Here is a 6,084-nt window from a genome sequence, read left to right on the forward strand (position 1 = left end):
GAGGAGGAGAAGAGAGTCTGCTGGAGGGATGGTGGAAGAGGGGATGTCGTCCCTGACCTGGAGAACTCCTCTTTAGGGAGGGAGAGAGGGATGAGCAGGAGGAGAAGGAGGAGGAGAGAGGACGTGGCGATGCGCAGGAGGAGGAGGGTGAGGGGAGGGAGAAGGTGTGGGGGAGGAAGAGGGAGGGAGCAGGTTCTGTGCAGCCTCCATCACTGTAAGGGCTCTGGGCTCCACTGGAGTGGGTGAGAGATGGGGAGGGGAATGGGTGAGAGAGGAGAGGATGGGGCTGGGGAGAGGAGAAGAGAGAGGAACTAGAGAGACTGGTGAACAGTGTGGACTGAGAGGCAGGGTTAGAGTTAGCTGGAGCTTTGGGTTTGCGTCCTCTCCTCTTCCCCATGTAGATGGTCCCCCTCTTACTCACGTTGATCTGGGGACCTAGTTTACCCCCAAAGGAGGAGGACAGGGAGGGTGCTGTGGCCGACCCACACACCCCTCCTGCACACCCACGAGAGTTCTCTCTACCTCCCTCTCTTCCTCTCCCCTCCTTCCCCCCTCCACACCCAGAAAGCATTTCCCTGAGTAGCCTCCTCTTCTTCCTCCTCTTCATCTCTCCTATGATGCTCCTCATCCTCAGCTTCCTGTTCCCCTTTTCAGAGGGGAAGTCTTTACCCCCCTCCTCACCTCCAGAGGGGGTCAGTGTACCCCTGTTCTGGTCCTGGAGAGTCTGTTTGGGGAGGAGGGGGGATGGGGGCAGCCGTTTGGGGCGACCTCGTTTCCTGGGTGTGGGGTTGGGGCTAGAGGGATTGGTGAGGGTGGGACTGTGATCCAGCACTGGGTTGAGCACATGGGGGTCCGAAGTCTCATCATGCCCATGAGGGAGCATCTCAGCTTGGGTAGGTTTAGGGGAGTGTCTGGGTTGGGGTTCGTCCAAGCTTGAGGTTTGGGATTTGGGGCGACCCCTTTTTCTGGCCTGATTGAAGGGACGGTCAGGTCCAGGTAAAGGGCTAGGGTCAGAGGTCAACAGGTGAGACTGGGTGGGGGATGGGGGTCGCCCTGCTGGTCTGGGTCTCACAGTGGTGGAGGTAGAAGGGGAGAGGGAGGATGGACTGGAGGGTGGGGGAATGGAGGGGGCTAGGCATGACTCAGCTGACCGAAGGTTGGGTGAGTTGGTAGTTGTGGGTGTCTGGGGGGTAGTGGAGGATGTCTGGGGGGTAGTGGGGGTCTGTGGGGCAACTAAGGGGGCATCTTGGCGGCCATCTGGGTTCTCTGCCAGTCTCTGTGCCCGGTTCACCAGTCTGGTCCAGCTTGGCCGCCGGGTCTTACGCTTCTTCAGCGGACGGCTGTCCTGCTCTCGGGGGGAGGTAGGAGGAGAGGAAGAGTGGACAGAGCGAGAGGGAGGAGGGAGGGAAGTGAGGGGAGAGGAGGCAGTGGATGGGTTGGAGGGAGAGACGGTGGGTCTTGAGGGGGCACCAGTATCATCTGATTCCCCTGTTCCGCTGGTCAGGTCTGGGCTGGGTGTACCTGTCTTCCTGCTCTGAACCTCAGACATCTGACACTTTGTAGAAGAGGGCAATTTATTCATCCTCAAGTCTCTGGGCTTCTCTATTTCCTTGTCCTCGTCCCCATTTCTCTCCTCCTTCCCCGTCATATCCCTCCCGCTCTCATCCATCCCAGTTCCCTCCTTCCCCCTCTCATCTCTGTCCATCTTTGGACTCTCATTCCTCCCTCTGTCCTCCTTCCCTCTCCCCTTCTCCCCTCTCTTACCCTTCCCTTTCTCACCCCTCGCTTTGTCATCTTTCTCTTTCTTCTTCTTGGCTTTCTCCTCCTTCCCTCTCTCATTTCCCACAGAGGACGGTAGTAATGGTCCCCTGCTCAGGCTGGTGAGGGAGGCAGCAAGACTCAGTCTCCCATCAGCCACTGGGGCTCCTCTCTGGTCTTGAAGTAGGGGTGTGGATGGGGGTGGTGTAGGAGGGCAGCTGAAGCCTGTAGTCCTGTCCTGGGCTGCAAGGTCAGCCTGATGGGGGCTGGAGGCTGGAGGTCTTGTAGTTGAGTTCACGTTAGTGGGGGCGGTTGAGGAAGAACAGTTCTGTTTGCGACCTTTGACCTTTATGAGTCTGGTAGGATGGCAGGTGACTGTAGGTACTCCCCCATTCAGCATACCTCCCTCACCGCTAGGGTCCTTTACCAAGGGGGAATGGGGGGATGAAGCTATGGGGTCAGAGGCGATTGCCTGGTCCATTTGGGCAGGTGCGGGTAGTTTGCTGTGGGCATCAGGTGGGTCAGGGTGCCTTGGTTTCTTCGTTAGGGTGTCTGACTTCTTATAGCCCAGGTTCACAGGGACCTGCTGGGATGAAAACATGGTTATAAACACATTGTTATGAGATCAGATTGGTCATTTATTATGTCATCTATCAGAAAAGATCTATGCAATTTACAGGTAAGGATTTTAATATAATCAAAAATATTTTAAAGAAATGTTTCTCCAAAAGAATCCCGGTTAGACCTATGATAGAGTTCTGTTAATGTATTACAAAATTGCTATTTTCTAATCATTTACAGCATTGTGCCCTTGCTAACAAGGAAGTAGAGGTATGTAAATGGAATGTGTTTCAGAGCTGCATAGTTCATTAGTGGGTCAGAGAGAGGACAGGGAGAGGAAAGAGAAAGAGGGAGGGAAAAGGAGAGCAAACAAGAGAGAGAAACAGTAAGGGTGGGGTGCTGGTGCAAGCCTGTTGGAAGACAGCTAAAGGACACAATGACAGAGAGAGAGAGACAGTAAGGGTGGGGTGCTGGTGCAAGCCTGTTGGAAGACAGCTAAAGGACACAATGACAGAGAGAGAGAGACAGTAAGGGTGGGGTGCTGGTGCAAGCCTGTTGGAAGACAGCTAAAGGACACAATGACAGAGAGAGAGAGACAGTAAGGGTGGGGTGCTGGTGCAAGTCTGTTGGAAGACAGCTAAAGGACACAATGACAAAGAGAGAGAAACCGTAAGGGTGGGGTGCTGGTGCAAGCCTGTTGGAAGACAGCTAAAGGACACAATGACAGAGAGAGAGAGACAGTAAGGGTGGGGTGCTGGTGCAAGTCTGTTGGAAGACAGCTAAAGGACACAATGACAGAGAGAGAGAAACAGTAAGGGTGGGGTGCTGGTGCAAGTCTGTTAGAAGACAGCTAAAGGACACAATGACAGAGAGAGAAACAGTAAGGGTGGGGTGCTGGTGCAAGCCTGTTGGAAGACAGCTAAAGGACACAATGACAGAGAGAGAAACAGTAAGGGTGGGGTGCTGGTGCAAGTCTGTTGGAAGACAGCTAAAGGACACAATGACAGAGAGAGAAACAGTAAGGGTGGGGTGCTGGTGCAAGTCTGTTGGAAGACAGCTAAAGGACACAATGACAAAGAGAGAGAAACAGTAAGGGTGGGGTGCTGGTGCAAGCCTGTTGGAAGACAGCTAAAGGACACAATGACAGAGAGAGAAACAGTAAGAGACAGAAAGAGAGGAAGAGAGAGAGCGTGAAAGGAAGAGAGAGAGGAAAAGAGAGAGAGAGCGTGAGAGAAGAAGAGGGAGCGAGAGAGAGAGAAATTAGGACACATGGGAGGAGAGAAGCTGAGGTGATGGAGACTGAAATGAGGTTGACCCGGCAAGAGGAGAAATTGAGCGATCGAGAAAGAGAGAGAGAGGTGGAGAGAAAGAGAAATGAGAGCAGGTAGAGAAAAGAGCGGAGGTAAAAATAGACAGAGAGAAAGAGACAGGGTAGAGAGAGAACTAGAGAGAAATGCAGCTGTGCTATTGGTAGCTATAAATGGCCACGAATAGAGATGAGGAGGCTTGACATTTAATGCTTGTCCTGTAATTTGGGAGCTGCGCTGTTGCAGCCTGACTGGTGTTTGCAGCTAAAGCAATAATCTACTCTCTGGGGTGGGTGATTGTCATAAGAGCTGATGGACCAATGTCTGGATCAGCTGCTAATAGTTGCTGTGCTGTGTGACTATTAATAGTCCTGTTCTCTATATTCTAATGCACCACTGCTGCTGCTGTTTAAGTTCCTCTATCCAGACAATCACTCACTTGACCTTATTATTATTAGAAACCATTAGGAACCGCTGAGTGTTCTGGACCGGATAACATGCCTGGATGAATAGGAAACACACATACTGAACACTAATGCATATCATGCACAAGCCAACATAAATGTGTAATAATATAGAATTGTGTCAAATGTGAATAGTTCTTCCCACTGGAGAGATTCGTAGGGGACCCGGAATATAAAGCAGAACTGAAGTACTAGTCAATGTAATAAATGAGTAGTAGGTGGTTAAAAAGTCAGGTATTCCGTGAGGTGGAGGTGGTTCTCTTCCTACCTGTTTGGCTGGCGCAGTCTGAGGGTTGGCTGGGCTGGGAGGGGTGGTTGTAGATGATGCTGATGAAGACGGGGGCAGGGAGGAGTGTATCTTCCTGGTCTGGGTGGTGCTGGGGTCTGACCCCTGGTTCTGCTCTCCGTCCCCCTCCTCCTGAGGACGGTTCCCCTGCCCACTCCCCCCTCCCTCCTGACTCCCCCTCCCAGGCCTCTGGTACGTCCTGATGGTGGGCTTACACTCGTAGCCCTCCAGGGTCCTGGGGGGTTTCTTGGTGCGTTTGGCCGTTTGGACTCCGATCCTCAGCCTCACATTGCCCTCAGTGCAGCTCCTCTCTCTGCCTGGGAATGGGAGCTGTCTCTGCCCTGCAGCACCACAGCACCCCTCAATGAGCACCTCCAGTACTGCACCACCTCCTTCCTTCTCTATCCTCTTCCTCACCCCACCGCCTACCTCTTTCTCTGGGTACTGCTGTGGTGGGGCTGTGGGGAGGAGAGGCAGTGAGGATGGTGGAGGTAGAGATGGGCCCCCCTTCGCTCTCTGGTCCATCAGAGATGTGAGGGGGGAGGGGTGGGGGGGGCAGCACCCAGGGTGGAAGGGAACAGATATTGTCCAGAGATGTGAGGGGGGAGGGGTTGGGGGGGCAGCACCCAGTGTGGAAGGGAACAGGTATTGTCCAGAGATGTGAGGGGGGAGGGGTGGGGGGGCAGCACCCAGGGTGGAAGGGAACAGGTATTGTCCAGAGATGTGAGGGGGGAGGGGTGGGGGGGCAGCACCCAGGGTGGAAGGGAACAGGTATTGTCCAGAGATGTGAGGGGGGAGGGGTGGGGGGGGCAGCACCCAGGGTGGAAGGGAACAGGTATTGTCCAGAGATGAAATAACAAAAGGCTTTCTTGACCCAACTGTCCAGTGCTTTGTCCCTCTCTGTCTGTCAGTCAGTCAGACTTGAACTGAGAAGGATGGAGTGAAAGAGAGAAACAGACAGAGAAAGAGGTCATTTCACTGACATCAGACATTAGTAGCAGCAATACAACAACAACAACAGGAGTCTCTGTCAGCTTTACTGAAAAACAACCGAGTGACAATCCGAATGTAAAGTACTTTACAAGAAGGTGAAAACACAGAAACTATACTGCCTCTATGGCACTTACTATAATGCTTATAACAGACAACAAAAGACACCAGCTAAATGTCCTGTTCTCCACTGCAGCTGACCACAGCATCACCCAGCCTGGCAACCCGACACTCTACTAAACCCTACAACTGGAGTCAGCTCCCTCTCTTTCCTCCGCTCTCTCCGCCCAAAGTCCTGAAGAAAATGCTGCAACACAATTTCCCTAGCCGCGTGTGTATGGTGTGTGTGTGTGTGGTGTACGTGTGTGCGTGTGTGTGGTGTACGTGTGTGTGTGTGTGTGTGTGTGTGTGTGTGTGTGTGTGTGTGTGTGTGTGTGAAGCAGATGGCAGTAAAGTCACTCAGGAGATGATTCAGATGATGACCTCACTGATGACCTCACTGAACGAAACCCCAGGGAACCAATCATACTCAACAGAGCAGCCCTTTCCAAGAATGCCTGCACTTACTGGAAAACTCTTTTCAAATCCTTTAAAAAGGCATCATTCCTTCCTTCCTTCCTCTTTCTTTCTTTCCTTCGTGAAGGGATCACAGATCTAAGGGCTCATGCTCGATACCAACTTCTACTTCCCTCCACACTACAATCCTGCTACCTTTCCC

This window comes from Oncorhynchus kisutch, linkage group LG2 (assembly GCF_002021735.2).
Source record: "Oncorhynchus kisutch isolate 150728-3 linkage group LG2, Okis_V2, whole genome shotgun sequence".
Lineage (NCBI taxonomy): Eukaryota > Metazoa > Chordata > Actinopteri > Salmoniformes > Salmonidae > Oncorhynchus > Oncorhynchus kisutch.